Source organism: Triturus cristatus, chromosome 8 (assembly GCF_964204655.1).
Source record: "Triturus cristatus chromosome 8, aTriCri1.1, whole genome shotgun sequence".
In the NCBI taxonomy this organism is placed as follows: domain Eukaryota; kingdom Metazoa; phylum Chordata; class Amphibia; order Caudata; family Salamandridae; genus Triturus; species Triturus cristatus.
In genome coordinates, this window is record NC_140591.1 from 464,125,045 (window position 1) to 464,145,512 (window position 20,468).

Here is a 20,468-nt window from a genome sequence, read left to right on the forward strand (position 1 = left end):
TCCGCGGTGGCCTCCCCGAAAGAGGTGGCCATACCGGCTCGCCTTCGTTTCGTCCAGCTCAAGATACTCCATAGGGTCTACATGACGGGGCCAAAGCTCCTGCGTATGGGCTATGCTGAGGACGGTTTGTGTAAGCGTGGGTGTGGTGCGTTGGGGACTTTTTTGCATATCTTGTGGGAGTGCCCAGAGGTGGAGGGGTTCTGGCGTGGTGTGCATGAGGTGCTGCGAGTGGTTACGCATGTGGCGCTGTTGCCCGAAGCGAGGAGATGCCTGTTGAATGTGTGGGAGCCTACCGATTACTCGGTGCCGCAAACGTGGTGGGTAACTCTGGGGTATATGGTTGCCAAGCGTGACATTGCCCAACTGTGGGGATCCCAGAGGCCCCCGACTGTCTCGGCCTGGAAGGAACATATGGATTGGTGCATGTTTCGGGAAAAGGTGGTGTATGTGGCGAGAGGTAAGCCTGGGACATGGGTGAAAGTATGGGGCCCCTGGAACGCCTACCGCGGGGGAATCTGTGCTCCACCGTTATTGCCTGATCCGTCGCCGGCCCCGTCCCCTTAGCCAACTCATTCCCCCGGTACCTGGGCATTAGGTGTACCCAGCCCTAGTTCTGATCTCTCCCCCCTCTTGAGATTCCTATGGATGGCTAGGATCCCCCCTCTGGGGGAGCACGTGTTGCTATTTCCGATTGAGGATTGCCTTGTGGGTTTGTTTGTATTTGTCGTTCTTTAAGTTTAAAATGGAACCGTATAGTGGGGTCTGGATAGTGTGGCTCGCAACGATGTTAACTCCTGTGCATGCTCAGCCGCAGCACCATGTGTTTTATAAATGTATATCGTATGCTCCTTTCATTGCTAGCGGCCGGCCGGAAGGTTGTAGGCCCATATTTGTATATTTTTGAGTCTTGTAATAAACGGTTTAAAAAAAAAAAAAAAAAAAAAAAAACCCTACTTAGCCATTAACTGTTGAACTTTAACCCTGTAACCTCTTACCTACTTCTCTAAACCTCTACCTATCTAAGTATCTCCTATCTTAACTTCTCCTTATTGCTTGCTCCCGGAGTAACTTGTTCACAACCGTAAACTTAACCTGTAAACAGGTAAAAACTAGCTACCAACCGCCTTGCACCTGTTTCAAGCGACAACCAATTACATTCTTTTGTCCTTCCAGCGCACCTTTGATCAATAAAATGCCTAGACTCCAAAATTGGCCTTATAGAAAAATAACCCAACTAAATATAAGATAAGGGGGAGAGAGCGGGAAACAACTTTATCTCTCCCCAACTGGCTGCCGTGTCACCTTACACAAAATGGTGACAAGGCACCTGAAATGGGCGGCTAAATACCCCCGCTCCCGCCAGCCTAAAAATAGCCCAACAAGCCCAATTATGCTCGGGCTGCACCATTAGCTAAAAAACAAACAGGGGTGCAAGCCTCCCTAGAGGTCGGCTGTCCTCCCAAAGCCCCATTGGGTCAAAGGGGGCACAGCACAGACCACATTCATGCTCTTTTATGTGTGAAAATGCTGCTTTATTGAAGACAGGTGCACCTCACAATGTTAACCTTGGCCTTTGCCTTACAAAACTACACTTCACTATACATTTTTTCACCTATCTTGCCTCCTCCCTCAACCCCTAGGAAGATTTAGGGTACCTCTGTATGTCTAATTTCCTGTCCAGCTCCTCTTTAATCTGAATCAGATATTTTTTTTTAACTTTATTGAGATTTTCTGCACAACAAAGAGACATGACACCTTACGACATTAGGTAGGTTTGTAAACAAAAAGACAATTGCATCATTATCTCACAGTCAGTCTTATCGACAGTTATCTTACTATGTATATTATCAGGAAGGACACCAGTTTCAGAGACATGTTTCTAAGGTGGTACACAGTACAGTCCACCGAGTCTTGACCCAGGACCTCCAGGCACTTTCTATGCCTTCTGTCTCGGCAAACCCTACTAATCAATCGGCTCAGCCGCCTATTTCTAATGCAGTGACTACTCAAAGTTATTGCGCCAAAACTGCCTCTCCAGCACATACAGGTGTATCAGCCCAAACAGTTGCACCATCCTTAGTCAGCAGATATGTCTCGTACAACGCCCAAAATTTTTAGGACGAATACGCGGTGGGAAAAGCTCGCTGTAGTTCTCAGTTTGCGTGCTGCAGTACAGCATATCTCTGGTCCAATCCGTGATTGTAGGAATCGGGCCTTTTGACCAGCACATTGCTACTCTGCGCCTAGCGATTAACAAACTCATATCTACCAACCTTCGAACTGCCTTTGGGAGTGGCTTAGAGTACCCCAACAAAGCAAGCATGGGATCGGGTGTAAGTTGCATGTCCATGATGTCGCCCAGCTCCCTGAACACCAAGGCCCAAAAGTTATTTATCCTAGGACACAACCAAGCTAAGTGGAGAAACTCTGCCCGGCGTTCATCACAACGTTCACACTTAGCCGTGTTACGCAATCCATATTTACATAGCCTCTCCGGCGTGTAGTACACCGTATTCAGGAATTTAAAATGGATAAGCCTGTGTCTCCCATTCAGCGAGATCCGCTTCGAGCTTTCAGAACAATACCTCCAATTTGCGTCATATAATTCTCTATCTAAATCAGTTTGCCAAGCAAGCTTTGCCTTGGTATAAAAGTTTTCCTTGTACCCCAGTGTTGATTTGTAAATTTTTGACACAAGTTTGGCTGGAGTGTCTGCTTTTATCACGTATGTGAGTGGTGCCACTTCTGGCGGTTCTTCTAAATCAGTGCCCAAGATTCCCACTGGAGCACATCTCGTTCTGTGGAACTGAAATCTGTTTAAAAGTGTTGTCTTAAGGTCAGGCCCCTCAACCTCTTCCCACATCTTAGCTTGCCCCACAGGGAACATATCCCCAACTGTTGTCACATTCATAGAGCCGAGTGCTCTGGTCACTCCTCTGTCTCTGCACGGGGGTAGCCACTGGCACCACTCCAAATGAGCAAGCGGGCAGTACAGTATCGCTCCCGTTTGCAGCTTCAGTAGGTGCTGCCATGCATGTCTAGTTGCGTTTATGTAAGCTAGAATCCCCGTCCTGCGGTCAGGTGGTGTAAACAACATAGCAGGTAACGGAAGTGGAGAAGCCGCCACCTTTTCTATCTGGATATGTGGCGTACCTGATAGGTCATGCATCTATTGATAAGCGTGAGCACTTTGTGCCGCTCTAAAATATAAGTCAAGGTCCGGGCCTTCCAGTCCCCCTAGATCAGTGGTCTTCAAACATTTTGATGTCAAGACCCCCATCAAACTTTTTTAGGCGTAAGGACCCCTCCTGACAAAACTTTCTAGAACCTGGTAGGCCTCATCATTGACAACCATAAATGATCTCCAGAGAAATGGTCAATCTGTGGTTGCACCTCATTAGTATCAGTTTAAAACCAAAATATTGCAATAAGCAACAAAAAGGGGACCAGTACAGATTTACAAAGGGCCTTCTACAGCGTGGCAACACCTGTTGCTGCTTTTTAGTAACTTTTAAACCTTTTTAGTAAATACATTTTTTGGGTTAAAATCAATAGTTTATGCAGAAGATGATGGATTATATCGCAAATGCGGCAAAACTATAATTATGCTAAAATCGCTGCGGCTGCACAATCACATAATTTCAGTGTCCCCTGGTATAATAGTTGTAATGCATGGGCTGCAATTTTAATGCACGGCATTAGAGGAAAACCATACTATAATTCATGGGATGCTGACGGCTTAGCATTTACAGCTGCATGTAACTGGAGGCAGATGAACATCATTCATCATCATTAAAAATACCTACTTTTTTAGGTCTTTCGTCGTCGGGTAGCTACATATAAAATAAGGGCAGCTTCCATGAATAATAAATACATTTTAAAAAGTTGTTCAGTAGGAAAAGCACTATAATAAATTATGAAACCTCTATTAGTTAATGCACTGCAAAAGTCTGTGTGAAACCAGAGAGACACAGATTTAAATCATGGCTGGTGCAGTGGAGAAAAGTGACTTGTGTATCTTTAGACCTATGAGGTCACAGAAAGCATTGTGGATATGAAAGTCTTTTTTTTATACTTGCATTACACGCAATATAAGATAGACCGCTACAAAATGTGCAAAATGTTTCACAATAAAATGGTGCTTCCAAAATATACGGGCTGCTTCCAAAATATATGGGCTTATTTATAAGCCTCTTGCAGTGCCGGTGCATCATTTTTAATGACGCTCTGGTTGTGCAGAGTGCAGACCCATATCTACGAGGCCTTGCAAAGTCACTTTGCGTGGCTTTTGATAGCCTCCTAGATATGGCGTAAGGCAACGCAGCGCACGTCTGTGTGTTGCTTTACACTGCATCAGTCCTTCTCAAAGTGCCTAAATAAACATCATTGGCTTCAGGTTTTTCAGAGGGTGAACTTTAAATACATATGCTTAGTTCATAAAGCATTATATGGCGGTAGACATAGCCCTCTTACCCACAAATCTCGGTTCTAGTCCCCCAGATGCAGTCTGCACCCAGAAAAAGCTTGGGTATTCACCAGTCCCACGTTTCAGAGAACTTTATGGGGAAAGATGTTTTTCAGTGGCTGCAGCAATGCTCTAGAACTGGCTTACACTGAATCTGAGAAGACAACACTCTTTGCTGAGATTTAGACTAGAGAGCTACTAAACACCTGGCTTTTCCACTACAAGGCTCCTGTGATTTTATATGACTTGTTAGTGATTTGCAGAAATGGGCTTTGAAAAAAGAGCGCTGAGGTACCTACCTGGCTATAGCACTTTAGAAGTGCCTAAATATAAATAAATAGAATGCAGAAAATTGCTCCTCTAATCACACAATACTGAACGCAAAAAAATGATCTTATATATGGATGTGGGGTTTGGTGCAGCGTTAGACTGAACGTTGGTCACTGCTGCCATCATTTGCTTCGCAGGTGCATATGCTACTAAGGGCAACCAGGGGCCTAAAAAAGGCCCCCACATGTGGGGGGGGGCTCCTTCAGCATATCATCCAGGGGGGCCTCCTCACGTTTTGTTACGCCACTGCCTGCAACAGCACTCTCTGAAATTGAAGCCAGTCATACAGCTAAACACACCTTTCTGCCAGTGTGCTGCTGGCCTGAAATAAATGTAAATGTGCAGATTAACTCGTTGTGCATATTTGTATTTCTTTCAGGCCAGCAACAAACTGGCAGAAAGGCTGTTTAGATGTCTGTCTGGCTAAGATTTCCCAGTACCTGAATAAAACTCGAGGGAAAGCATTTCAACTACGTCTCAGACGTTTTCTTTTTGCAAATGAGAGCGCAACCCCCTTGCCATGCCTCCATGGCCCCCCTGGGGGTCGCACTCCACAGATTGAAGATCTCTGCCCGAGACAGTAAGGGAGCGTAAGGACATCCCATCTGACCCTGGCCTGTTTCCCCGCCCAAGCTAGCTTTATCAGAAGCGAAGTAAGTGTGCAAAAAAAAGACCCCGGGAGGACCATAGGAATATTGGACAATAGGAACAAAAAGCATGGGAGTATTACTATTTTCATGATCGAAATCCGACCAACTAGTGACAGTGGCAGTCGGATCCACTTCTCTATCTCATCCTCCAGCTTACTGATAGCCACCCCATAGTTCTCTCGAAACACCACTTCCGAGTCAGTGTGTATGTTGATTCCTAGATAACGTACAGGCTCCGTTGTCCATTGCAGCGTGTAATCAGGCGCAAAGGGCACAGTAGCAGGAGTAAGGGGGAAAATGATTGATTTTGTCCAGTTGACCCTTAGGCCCGATATCGTACCAAACTTCACAACTTCCCTCAGTGTAGGAGACAGGTTGTTCTCAGGGTCTCTCACATACAGCAGCGTATCCTCGGCATACGTGGAAACTATCAGTTCGTACTCTGGGAATCATATACCCCTATGTTTATGGTATTCCCGTAAAGCGCAAGCTAACGGTTCCGCTACCAGTGCGTATAAGATCGGGGATAAAGGGCACCCCTGTTGTGTGCCTCTGGTAATTTGTATTCGGTCAGTAACTAAATTGCCGATTTTTATTCTGTCAGTAGGAGAGTTATACAAGACCCCCACCATTTGTAAGAATATATCTCCCAATCCCATCCTCATCAAAACGTGCCTCATGAACCTCCAGTCAACTGAATCAAAGGCTTTTTCCATGTCCAAAAATACCGCCACTGCCTGTACGTCCTGTCTGGTGTGTTGTATTGCCCCAAATACCGTCCTCAGGTTATTGGTCAAGTTCCTACCGGGAACAAATCCCGCTTGTTCTGGGGCCACTAGGAACGGGACCAGCGGTGTCAGTCAAACTACCAGGATCTTGGCATAAAGCTTGGTATCAACATTTAGTAGCGACAGAGGCCGATACTAAGTCAGATGGAGACTTGTCCGGCTTCAGTATAGCCACAATTACTGCCTCTCTTATCGAAGGGGGCATAATGCCATCAACAAACATCTCCTCAAACAACGCAGCTAGGTGTGGGACCAACAAATCCTTAAATTCTTTGTAGAAATTGATCATGAGGCCATCCACACCGGGGTCACTACATGATTTCATCCCCACCATACCGCAACTATTTCTTCCGTCTCTAATGGACGCATTAAGTACTCACGATGTTCATTGGTTAGCCAAGGCAACTTAACGTGAGTCAAGTAATCTAACATTTCAGTCTCCACACACTCATTTCAGGAGCGATATAATGTCGAATAATACTGTTGAAACCGCGCAACTATCGCAGTCTCTTCCGTTATGACCTCTCCCTGAGCACCCCTAATCTCTGACTCCATTATAGATTCCCTACGCTTCTTCAGGAGGGAGGCCAGGACCGCACACGGGCGCTCACCCTCTCCGTACGTGCGCGCTGTCCCATATTTACCTAAGTGTTCAGCATCCGCTGTCTCATGGTATTCTTCTAATAGTGTTTTGGACGTTGTTGTATCAGTTTCCTCCGCGCCATCTAATAACTGGTATTCTAGTATTTTTAGATAGCTCTCCAAATCAGATAGTTTCTGTCGGAGTGCTCGAAGTATCCCGGAGTGCTTAGACATGGCTATTCCACGAATATAAACTTTAAATGTTTCCCAGACAGTCGCAAAAGTGTCCACCGAGCCAATAGTACAAGTAAAGAAGGTGTCTATAGCTTCGGCTATCTCAAACTTAAAGGCCATATCCAACAATGAATATGGGGGGAAACGCCAGGTGAAAGGAGGAATATGTTTCTGTGGGTTGTCTACAACTAAAAGTATAGGGGAGTGGTCCGAGTAGGTTCGAGGGAGTACTATACAGTCTCGAACACGTGCATATATATTCTGAGAAGCTAGCCAGTAGTCTATCCTAGTGTGCAAATCGTGGAACAACAGAGTAGTGTGTATACCCGCCCCCCGTTCGGATTCCGCTGCCGCCAAACATCATTTAGTTCCAATTGCATCATCGCATCTGTAATAGCACGGGCCAACGCAGAGAGACGTCATTCCGGCCCTCCCGATCTGTCTAGACTTGGGTTCAAAGCACAGTTAAAATCGCCTCCCCAAAGATGAATTCCCCCCCATATAGCCACACATCTTTTCTGTTAGAGAGGCATAGAATTTCGGGTTATCATAATTAGGGCCATAGACATTATTCAGAATCAAGTCTGATCCCTTCCCCATACTTAGCGATATAACATAACTGCCCTCTTGATCAGAGTCAAGTGGCTCAAGTTTAAGATTAGATTTAGGATTCTCCCAAGTGATCACCTCTCGCGCATGCGTAGTGAAGCCCGCCCCATGTGTAGTTCCTAGTAGACTTCTGCTGCGGAACATGCTACTATTCAAGGGCAAATGTGACTCCTGTAACAGCGCAATGTCTATCTTATGTCTTAGCAAATATGCCATTACCTTCCTTAATTTTCTATAATCATTGACATTCCAAGTCAAGACCCTCAGCCTGCTATGTGTGTCCGAATTGCGCGCACTATCAGCCGACATCATAGAAACTGTTCGTCCAGTTGTGGATTAGACTGCAATGTTTGGCGAAAATCAAAGTTACTTCTGTCCTGTTCAAACCTTGCAACAATAAAAACTCTGCATTGTGTCAGTTCCAGTCCCCTTCCACCCCCCGCCCACGCCAAGCTTACCCCAACTTTGCAATGGTGAAATCCCCCCGCAAAAACCCCAGATACAACAAATTCACATCTAACAGTGATGTTTCCGTAACAATTGAGGTTATTCCCAAGTTGTGGTGCACACACGTGGGCGGATGTTGCCCGCCTCTGTTGTAACTGAACTTTGTGAGGCTAATCGCCCATTACCGTCCACCATCTAGTCTATCAGATGCATTAGGAATCAATTCAACCATCTTGATCATGTCCCATAGTTCCTTATAAGGTGCCCCACCCATCCCAGTACGGATCTTACACCCCAGCAGTTAGTACATTATAAGCCTTCCAAACCCTCTTATAAGCTGTCGTGCAGTCCTCGCCTTAAGTCCCACAGCAGGGCATACCATATCCTTATCATTATCGAGCCACCCTCCACATGTCCCCATCTTATCTGGCAATCAGGATAAGTTGCGCGTTAGTCTTGGTCATCTAGGCTGCCTCCAACGCGCCCTCCAAACTGTTCTGCTCCGGGCTTCTACGTCGCTCCTTGGACCACTCCTTCAGGGCTTTCTGCCGAACTTTGGGGTCTGTGAAGATCCTGGATTGTCCCTGCCTGTTCACCCGCAGCCTCGCCGGGTATAACATGGCATAGTCAATATTTTGATCCTGCAGCTGACGCTTGAGTGGTGCAAATTGTTTGCGTGCCTCCTGCACTCAGGTCGTAAAGTCTGGGTATAGCGAGATAGCGGACCCCTCAAACTGCAATGTCTGTTTCTCCACGCCACTCGAAAGGCTGTGTCACGGTCCCTGTAATTTAGGAGCTTTGCAATAATATGCCTTGGTGGAGCCCCTGGAGCAGGTCTCGGACCTAGCGAGCGGTGTGCTCTCTCCACTACGAACATTGAAGAAAACTTGTCGGAGCCCAGCAAGGTGTGCATAAGTTTTTCAACTAATAGTTCCATATTCCCAACCTGCGTGGATTCTGGTAATCCCGTAATACGTATGTTACTTCTTCGGGAACAGGCTTAAAGGTCTTCCGCCTTGTCCTGCAGGGTCTGCAAAGCTCTACTCATCTGCTTTTGTGTAGTGTCCATCTCTGTCTGTGCTTCCTCCACCTCAGTCTCCCTGATTTCTGCCATATCTATCCTCTCTACCTGCTTGTCCATACGTTCAGTCATTCTATCCATCCTGTACGACAGAGTGTCCAATTTAGAGTCGATAACCGACAAACTGTCCTGCAGGCTTTTCTGCATGGCTGCAAGCATAACACGAATATCTCCTTCCACCTGCTCTAGAGTCTCCTCTTGCACGTCGTGGCCCCCCTCTGGGGTGTTCACTCTGATCCTAGACTTCCGCTGTTCAAAGTTTAGCTTCGGTTGAGTTTTATCAAATTTTCCCATTGTGAGTGAGCGAGGTCAGCCACGGCAACACACCGTGCCGCTGTGCAAACGTTGGCAGGCAAGTTATCCTCTACTGACTTCAGAGAGACTATTCTCTCCCGTTAAGTGACCGCCACAAAAAAGCTGCAGTCCGTGTGTCTCAGGGCTCCCAAAATGAGGGTGTTTTGCCACCCAGCCAAAGCAGCGCCTATGTGGGTGTTACGTACTGTGCATCTGCTATTGTTGACTCACCCCTGTAACACACTGCCGATTTTCAGGCTGGCGAGTTCACTCCGCAGCAGAATGTATTCTGGCCCGAGGCTCCCTCCCGCCAGTATGCTTCCAGGCTAAGTACTTGGTTAGTCCACCTCTGTTCTCCGGGTGTCTCCCTACTCGCTGGAGAACCAGTACCTGATGCGGGGGAAGGACAGTCAGAAATCATTCAACCCAGATCCACTCAAAGGTTGTGTAGGTCCGGGAAGAGCCAAGCCCTTGAAGGACCCCCTATTAGGTGGAATGCTGGGTTGTGGTCAGGCACTCGCTCAAAGCGCTTGTATACTTTACCACTGCTGTGCGGGCCGATACCCCACCGTCTCTACTCCTCGTGCCCATCTTGTTGCTGCTCATGGAGGCCGGCGAGCCCCAGGTGCGCCTTGGGTCGCTGCCGGGCACTGTAGCACCTGCTACATCGACAGGGCTCCAACGTAGGCTGTCCTTGGATGTTTCAGCAGCCGGATCACGGCGCCGCGCAATCCGCAGGAGCCCCTCGATCTGCCGTGCCAGAACGCCGGAGGCACAGCTGACATCGCCTGGGGCCGGCACCATCCGTACCAAGGGGCCGGATACAAGCGCCTCATGAGCGCACTTTGGCTCAATGATCTTCGCCGCCGCAGGAGCTGGCAGCACTTTCAGCAGCGCTCTGACAACAGACGGCGCCCCGCAGCTCCGAATCAGTGCCTCTGGGCAGAGCACACCACATGACCCGCAACCAGTCCCTGTTACGCAGCTCTCGCCTCCGAGGCTCGCGCCACTGAACTTCGGCCACAGGCTACCTCCGCTGTTGCCGATGTGTGGAGCAGACCTTCTGATGCACGGGGCTGTGTAGTTTCAGCGACAACGGTCGCCCTAATGCAGGATTCTTAATGAATTGATAGATGGCTCGACGGAGCACACGGTTTAGGCGCCCATCTTAGGCTTAGGCAAGCTCCGCCCCCCAATCTGAATCCGATATAGTTCCATCCTGAAGCGTACTCCATCTCCCCTGAAGAAATAGATCGCCCCATACTTCAGCTCGGGGTGCTCTATTCTACCGAAACCTTCCTCCCTAGAAAATAATCTCATATCCTTGTTGATTTTCCTACTTGCTTAGTCAAAAACGGCAGGTCTTTCCGCCTCCCTCCACTGTCTCCTTGGGATAAATTCAGTCCACATGAGAAAACATCCAGACCATCTGCCTGATCGCCAATAAATCCCTTTTCATCTGCTTCAGCAAAGCTAAGCCTTTGCATTCTACTAGATCATTCTCTCCTAAATGCACAATTAAAACATCAGGGCAAATGTGTCGTTTCAGTAAATTGTTCAAGCAGGGCAGGAGTTCATGCCAACGCATACCACCATTCCTGTGCCAAGAAATTTTAAATAACGAGGTGTCAAGCCCAAGGTTCAAACCTTTCCCCTTCTGAAGTTCGCGTAGCTCAGCCCATTTTACGAACTAATGCCTGACCATCCAAATGGACAGCTCCGCTGTATCCGGCCGAGCTACTGCACCTGAAAAGACACATGTGTAAGTACATGGTAATCTGCATGTTGCAGTACCTCTGCTCCCCCAAACTGACATATCTCTTAAAACAATCAGAAGTCCAGCACAACAAGTGCTTGATTCTGTCCCTATCCTGACCCTGCTGTGCTGCATCTGTAACTACCCGATCCTGAACTAGTGAGGGCCATATTCTTCCACCAGCTGTAACAAAGCTCTCCGCATCGCCCACAACAGCTGAGCAGTGGTCACCACCTGTCCAGAAACCCTGCAAAAGACCACCCCCAAACCCCTCACCAGCTATACTTCTCAGTTTACACCCCCAGCATACCTCACGACCCTTGCAGATCCTTGGTAGAACCCTTACCAGCCTGGCTAAAAGTGCTTCTGACACTGGCCTCCTGACCCCAGATCTGTTCCCTGTCTGCCTGGCCCATCCCTCAAGGATTTGTCTGCTCACTTCACATGCTGAAGGAGCATAACCCCACAAAAGCTTGTCCATAAAGGCAATCCCTGCTAATTTGCCTGTAATTGTGACTTTGGACAAACTTCTATCAATCAATGACGAAATAAACTGAACAACATCTTCCTCCCTTGCCCAAACTTCAGACCTCTTCTGTAAATTCTATCGATCAATGACAAAATAAACTGATCATCTTCCTCCCTTGCCCAAACTTCAGACCTCTTCTGTGCCCCATCATCCATAAACTCCTGCCACGCTTGACTATAAGCATTCCTGGTGTATATGGCCAGAGACCCTACCACCATTTGCAACATCCTTTCTCTTCTATGGACCACATTCCTACAGGCACCGGCATCTTGATAGTGTCCGCCAGCGTGGCCAGCACATGGAACCTCTCCCAATGTGAACAAGACAGAGTCCACAGTGTCATTGTCTACCCCTGACACATGTCTGGCTTGAAACACAATATCATGTTTTACGACAGAGGATGAAAACACTCAGCAACTAGAGCGCATGCCATGTTTCCACCCTGAAAATTACCTTCTTATGCACAAATTTCTGTGTCCATACTATACTGTGACTGCTACCACTAGAGGAAAGAATTCTAAGAAGGCAATATTTCTCTCCCCATGCTTCCAGTGCTTTGGCCACTCTTTAGTGCACCACCTACTCTACCAGTACAGTCCAAAACCACTAGCTCCTGCTGCGTCTGAGGAAATTTGAATATCCCATTCTCGTTTGTTAGGTGCTGTCATGGGAATGCCATTGAATTCCTCCAAAAAACCTGTGCTATATATCATTAATCTTCCTTCGTCCCTGCAGATATGCGAATGTGATGGTGCAGCAGCATAAGCTCCGCCAATGACCTGCTCAGGCTCCTACAAAATGTCCTACCCGGCCGCACTACTCTACATGCAAAATTCAAATGCCCTAGCAGAACTTTTATGTCCCTAACTGTCACTTTCTATCAGGCTAACATGTCATCTATCAGCATCTGCATGTGCAGCCTCTGTCAGAAGGCGTGCCTCCATTGCCACCGAGTCCAGTTCAATTCCCAGAAATTATAACACTGTGCTTACACCCCCAGTACCCCCTTGAGCTCTTGGAACCTTGTCAACTTCAGTTGACATTCCGTCAAACCAGGTTGGCCGACCATGAAGAAGTCGTCAAGGTAGTGTGTCACTGTCTCTTTACAGGTTTACCATGAGAAAATCTAATTTGGGAATGAACTGAAACGCTCAAACAAGGCACACAAGCTGGAACGGCCCATGGGTAATGCTTGGTCCACAAAGATTTGTCTGTCAAACTGAATGCCTACTAGCTGGAAATCATTGCGGTATACCGGCAGTAGCCGAAAGGCAAACTTTATATCACATTTTGCCATCTCAGCACCTCTTCCTACCTTCTCAACCAGTCCCCTGGCTACATCCACAGATGAATAGGAAACAGACGTTAGTTCTTCAGATATGAAATCATTTACCGAAACTCCCTCCAGCCAAGACAAGTGTTGTATCAATCTAAACTGGCCTGGCTGTTTCTTCTGAACCACCCCAATAGGCGAAATTATCAGGTCTTTGATCAGCCAATCTGTAAATGGGCCCTCCATTCGCCCCTTATTAACTTCCTTGAACAGCTTCTCCGGCACTACTGCTTAGTACGAATACACCTACCTCGAATTTTCTGCCCACCTGGTGGAGCCTGGCCCCTCATATTCCAGCTTTAACCCTTCACTGAAACTATTACTCAACAACATGGCATCCTCCATGCGGGCATAGTATGCAACCAAACATTCAGACACTGTTGTTTAGTGGGTGTACAAGCCTTTTCAAATGTAACCTTGTGCTCCCTGCCCACCCCTGCCCCCTGACATCTGCTGTCCATTGTAGGAGCTATTGTGCTGAAACCCTTGACCAGACTGCTGCCCTTGACAGTTGTAGCCTGACCCGAAACATTGTACAAGGGGGTGTCACCGTGCATGTTTCAAACGCTTGTGTCTAAATTTGCAATATTCTCTCAAGCATGCACCTTATTGAAGTCCCAACAGGCTCCCTGGAAACCCCCTTGATTCTTTGGTGTATATCCCCCCTCCTCCACAGGTAGACTAACAGGAGCCCACTGGCTCTTTATGTGGTCTTTCCAAACTTGACTGACCCCATCGTCTGTTGATATAGATCTGTATCAATCTCCCCCCATTTTTCCTCCAGGTCCCAGGCAAGCCTGGCCCTTAACGCCTCATCGTAGTGTGACCAAGGGTATCCTCCGTATGTTGCCTGTGCCCTCATGATTACATCCATGTATTTAAAAAGGGACACACACCTTTCTGGGTATTTTTCACGATACATACTCATGAATATCAGGAAGGCCGCTGTCCGGTTTTCTATTGTCAAGGGTACCTTAGGCCTCTTAGACAATCCCAGTTCCTCCTCCTTCTTTTGCCCTCAGTTCCCTGTGAAGCAATTTGAGCATCTACATATATTCCCCTTTCTATATCTTTTCTTTGGTTGTTAGCATAAGGTGTGCCCCCAGCGATTCATCACACCCATGTAAGGAAGCGTCTTGATTTTCACCTTGTGACTTTCTTTTGCCTCATCACCTTGTGACCTATTGCTGTCTCCCCTACTTTTCCTTCGTCTTTGTGTGTTGCTGTCTCCTGGCCTTTGTCTTTTTGACCCTCTGATGTCAAAACCTGCGCTGACTCCCCCTCTAATTTCTGTGCCTAGGTGCCCACCCCAGCATCATTCCCATACAAAACTTTCCGGAGACGGACCTACCCATATGCCTTCTCTCTGCCCACTTCAGTTCCCACTGATACCCTGTCATTTGGGAGAACTGGATATGCATATTTCCAGTACCCTTACCTGTTATCAAGGTCAGCGTCCGCACCCGATCCAGCCGTCTGACCAGTTGTGGAGGGGCTCGAATGGTGTCGGCCAGCGCAGGGTAACCATCTCTCTTCCTCCGATTCAGCAACAATCTAGGCATATTGTTACTGTGCCCCCATCCCTCCTGCCCCCGTTTCTTCCTGAATATTCTCCCCCTCTTCTGTACTGTCTTCATCATAATCCAACTGTGGTGTCAACCTCCCGCCCTCATAACCTGCCTGCCCCTCCACACGTCCCTCAGCACTTTGGCACCTGCGGCAAATTAACTCTTCTTGATCTATCACCAGGTACCAATGGGCCGCTTGGCGCCCTTCAGCCCAAGCCAAGTGCTCTTGCCCTGTCAACCTCACTGATAACCCAGAGGCTGCATTGACCCCACTAGGTTGGTGCAACACCGAGGTCACTTTTGACCTTCACGTGGCAGTGTCCTGAACGTCCCTCGACCCACTCCAGATGGCCGCCTCAGACCGTGCCATCCCTTCACCTCTGTGTAGCGTTGCCGCATGGGACTCACTGAGTCTGCCTTATGCTCTATCTGCTGTTCTAGCAAAGAAAAGGGTTCAGTATCCCTGCCTGATCCTGCCCTCTCTGAGACCAGAAACCAACGCCAATAACCCCTGCTGCCTGCCATCCTCCCCACTCAGTTCCATCTTCCCCGCCTATTTCATGCTGCACTACCCCATTTCTCCCCACCCGCGCTGAGTGGTCTCCATTCTACACTGGGCCTCTGCCCAGCCCCATCCCCTGGTGCATATATACTTTGGTCTGTGGCATACGTTCCGCTGTCTGGACACCCCACATCACGTCCTCCTGCTCCTCCCCTTCACTCCATTTCAGCTTAGCCACCACTGTGGCACGCGCTGAGCCCCATTCCTGCCCCTTCCACGTGTACTCTGCACTCTCTCCTTCTCCCCACTCCTGCACCTCCCTGGCCCTTGGATGTGCCTCCTGCTTCCAACCCCCCTCCTCGGACCACCGTGACCTGAGCCCCGTCCAACCATCCCAGCCGTCTCCCTGTCAGCTGCTACCTGCTGCCCCCCACTGAAACTAAACCCCGCCCCCATGCCAGCCCCCCTTTTTTGCTCTCACCCCCCTTCCATCTTGCCACCCTTCCTTCCCACCTGGCTCTAACCGCTCAGCCCCTCTCCCCAGGCCTGCCCTCTCTGTTAATGCAATTCAGGGGCCCCCACCAGATGAACTCCCTGCCCTGGGGCTTAAAAACTCCCCCGGCCCCTCGCGAGGCCCTTTTATCATTTCATCCCTGCCTCTATCGGGCCTGCGCCCCCCCCCCCCTCCCTACCTCGTTGCTTGCGCAGCTTCTCTGGCCTCAAAATACCCGGTCTTGCCTTGCTGTCTGCAGATAGCAGCCCCACCCTTCCTTTCCATGAATTGGATAGCGGGACGCCGTGCAACGCCCTGCCTCCCCCACACCGCCTTCTTATCACGCCAGGCCGCTCCTCTCCCGTGCCCCCTGGGATGTACCGTCTTCAAAATTTTGAAAAAAGAGTGGACAAATGGTGCATTTTCATACTTTAAATCAAAGTACCTACCGTTCTCACCAGGGCTGATATACCTTAAATCAGAGAGTGCAAACACTTCTCTGTGGGGTACAAAGGAAAAATATAGGTAGTAGTGTCCCTAAAATTAGGGAAGAACGGCACACCACACTGATTGCAAGTAATAACTGAAATACATAGAGTTAAGGCGTCAAAATATGAGAAAATCAATAATGATTGTAAGGTGCTCACAGCTTCAATTAATGTCCACTACCTAGGGACATCATCCATATGTGCAAGACATACATACATTGATTATTGCAAGCTTAGAAGACTTAAATGGCACTCCCACACAATATACGGGTTAAATACCCCACTAATATAGATTGTCAGCTCTATTCAAGTCACATATGCTTGTCAGCAACAGAGATGATGGGATCAGTTCCATTGATTGGTTGTGTTGTCTGATAACAGCTGGTCCGTGTATTGGAACTTGCAATCCTGCTTTAATAAATAAAGATGACAAGCAATTAATATCCAAGGGGTTTTGGATTTGTTATCAGACAACACAACCAATCAATGGAACTGATCCCATCAACTTCTCTGTGGGGTTGCTGCACTGCAGGCATCGGGCAGGAGAACTGAGGGGACCAGAAACAGCCATTGGCGGCCTGACAAACAAACTGTCACATCCCACATAGGTTAACTCCAAGCACTTACTATCATTTGGGAGGGAAAGCAAAGGGCACCGTGAATAAAGTTGATCCTTTCAAAAAACAAAAGTGGTTCCGCAGCGCAGGGTGAACAACTAGAAAGGGAAGACAGCTTGCGGATGAAAGCATGTGAGAAATGAAAGCAATGCAAAGATGCCACTGACATGGCAGGCGTATACATACTTGAGGTGAACTTCACCTGACATTCTCTGCCTCGCCTTAAATCATATGATGCGGCCATGTCATTGAAACAGCAGCTTGTCATCACGTGTGCTTACCCCACTCAGAGCGACATTATGTAAGATCCTCAGCATCTGAAAGAAAATGAACCCTTCGCTTTCAAAGAGCAGAAGCTGTTTTTATTATCGACAATCAGTGCAGCATGCTACAATTAACCTGAGGCGTTTTTTTTAATATCATGTAGCTGACAGTCACCGCCTGGCAGTTCTGATTTACTTGTCCAGCAACTTTTCGCTTTCGAGAGACCACATCGGCCAACTTCTTCCGAGAAAAGTCGGCTTGAGGCATTAAATAAAACGCTTTTGCAAGAATTCAGTGCACATGAAGCTCATTCACAAAAACGATTTGTCAACAGTTACAGATGACTGTTCTGCAAAACCACGCCGTTCTGTGTGAATCAAAGAAAACGTTATCAATGGAAACAGACGCGGAAAAAGGAATGTCTTTGGGGGGGCGTGGCTTGGACGCCGCTCAAGATGGCCGCCTGTGTCCGGAGCTCCGCCGCACTGGGAAGATCTCTCCTGCCTCATGATGGCTTCTGCGCTTTCTATACACGCTCTCTGCCGGTTCCTGTAGTCGGAACATGAGGAGCGCCTGGTGAGACTGAAATGAACGCTCGGAGGCTTTAAAACGCTTCACTTTTATCCCGTTTTGTTCGCGCCTCATAGCGGCCGCCATTTTGTTTTCGGCGCGATGATATGCGCGCATATTTAATTTCCTCTCATGGCTGTTTCTTTTTTGTTCTAAGGATATTTTGAACATGGATTTTCATACTACGACCACGCTAGGAGGCAAATTCAGCTTTATGTATCCCCTCACTACAGTCGTGTAGTGCTGCTGGGCCAATGCATAATTTCTTATTTTCCTATTTTTTTTTTTTATTAACCCTCTATAGACAAGTTTCAAAGGAGTCTTTATCTACTATGGTGCAATGTTTATATCTTTTTCCAGTTTATGTGCAGACTGAGGACTACTGTCAGATGCTCTTTGGCGCCATTTTGTTTTCCTGCTTCAGTTCCTTCGGAGGCTTCGGCTCTTCTTCGTGGCAGCTGGAGGTGACTGTGAGGGCATTGGGTGGCTCGGTGTCATCTCGTTAAGTGCCTATTAAGTTCCTTTTGACGACACTGCGCGTTCCTTTGAGGCGCGATATTTGTGAGGAATTGTGTGGAGGGTACCTATGGGCAAGCTACGCAACCCGAAGTTTGTTTTTGTACCCTCAAAGGGCTCTTCCACGGCTCCATCTTCCTCCTCCTCAACAGTTGATCCTTCTTCCAGTACCACAGATTCAATGGCGGCAGCGACGTCCAATCGTCCCTCCTTGCCACAGCCAGCTTCCAGTAAGTCCTCTTCTTCTGCAACGTCAACCAAGCGCTTAAAACAAGATTCTCCTCCTCCTGATCAACCATCATCCCCTATCTCCATGGAGTTAATTCTGGAGGAAATACGGGCTTGACGTCCGTTTGTTGAGGAAACCAATAATAAGATGCAGCTTTTTGAAGAGAGATGGTCAACTATGGAGAACAGAGTATCTGTGGTGGAGCAACAGGTCTCGGAGATCCAATCTCACTCTCAGCGTATTACCTCACTGGAGAAATCTGTTCTTGCCCTCCAGCAACATACTGAGGATTTAGAAAATAGAAATAGGAGGAATAACCTGCGCATTTCTGGTCTGCCCGAGTCTTTGGAAAGTGATGACCCCGTCTCGTTCTTCTCCTCCTTCCTCCTGAAACTTCTGGATATGCCTCCTACCACCTCTCTTAGTATCCAAAGGGCTCACAGACTTGGTCCTCGTTGATCAACTTCAACTAAACCCCGAGGAGTCATCATTCTTTTTCTGAAGTTCACAGATCTACTTCTAGTCCTCTCTGCGGCTAGAGCCAAGCGCCAAGTTTCCTGGTTGGGCCAGAGGGTTTTCCTTACTCAGGATGTTTCCAATGCTACTGCAGCAAGAAGGAAAGAGTTTTTGAGCCTTCGTACTCCTCTACGCTCTCTTGGTGCCAGATTCGGTTTATTCCATCCTTGCACCTTCAAAGTTACTCATCAGAATAAGACTTGGACTTTTCAAGATCCTGCGGAACTTAAAAACTTTATTCACATACAGTCCAATGCTGGCATGGATACTTCCACTTCTACCTGTGGTTGAATGTTTCCCTCTCCATTTTTCTTTCAGGTTGTTTCTGATAATGTTTTTGCATTGCCTTGGTCTATTATATTGTTGGTTTCCCTCTTTTTTGATTCATTCTTAAGAGTTTTGATATGATGTTTCTCATTGCCTGTTATTAACTCTGCTGGTCACTCTCTTTGAAGCACTCTTTGTCTTTCCCATTTTTACTATCGCTCATAACTGTTGGTTGGTTTGCATTCCATTATCTATGCATTTCTCTATGTGTCCCTTTTCTTATCAGCGTTTCTTATTCTTGTGTTTGTTTTCCTTACCCAGATCGATTAAAGTATTCCCCTCTTCCCTCTTGTGATTCGTAATCCTCATATTCCATCCTGGTGCGGTCCGGACTGTTCTCCTGGTTTCGGGAGGTCACTCTTGTTGCGTCTCTCCATTGTCCCGATATCCTCTTCATGTTCCCTTCAGGTATGTTATTTTCAGTCGTCCTTTTTTAATTTGAACTGTCTCTTCTTGTATTTTTCTCTCCTTACCTTTCCCCTCTCTTCCTTTTTTTATTCTTGCACTCTTTATTCTTCGTTTCCCTTACCTTGATTCAGCTCTCTTTTCTTGTCTCTATTCTCTTCTACTTTTTACAAAGTTTTTGTTTTTTATCTGTTGCTGTAGGTATTGTTCCTGACAATGTTATTCAGTGTTTAAGTTCAGAGTAATTTCCTGGAATGTAAAAGGTTTTATTAACCCTATCAAACGTCAGAGAATTCTTTCTCACCTTGCTTCTTATAACCCTGACATAGTTCTCTTACAAGAGACTCATCTTTCAGAGGCTGAGTCTCTCAAATTAAAGCGTGGATGGGTGGGTATGGTTCTATTTTCTCCTTCTACCAATAAGAAGAATGGTGTTGTTATTTTGTGTCATAAAAAGCTAGCATGTAAAGTTTTATTACAAGAATCAGATTCTGATGGTAGATGGATACTGGCTAAACTATCAATTAATTCTATTCCTTTGACTGTGTTCAATGTTTATGGCCCTACACAACCTGATTTACTTTTCTGGCCTTCAGTTACGAGCAAATGTATTCAATATAAAGATGACCTCTTCATTCTAGGTGGCGACTGTAACCAGATTGTGGACCCCTTTCTTGATCGTAAGTCAAAGGTTCGTTTCATACCTCACAAACCCCACAAACAATTTCTCGACACTATTTCTCAAGCACATCTCACTGACTCTTGGAGGCTTTCACACCCTGACGCCCTTGACTTTTCCTTTTTTTCTCCTCCTCACTCCTCTTTCTCTCGTCTGGATTATATTTTTCTTTCTCTATCCTTGTCGCAAAACTTGC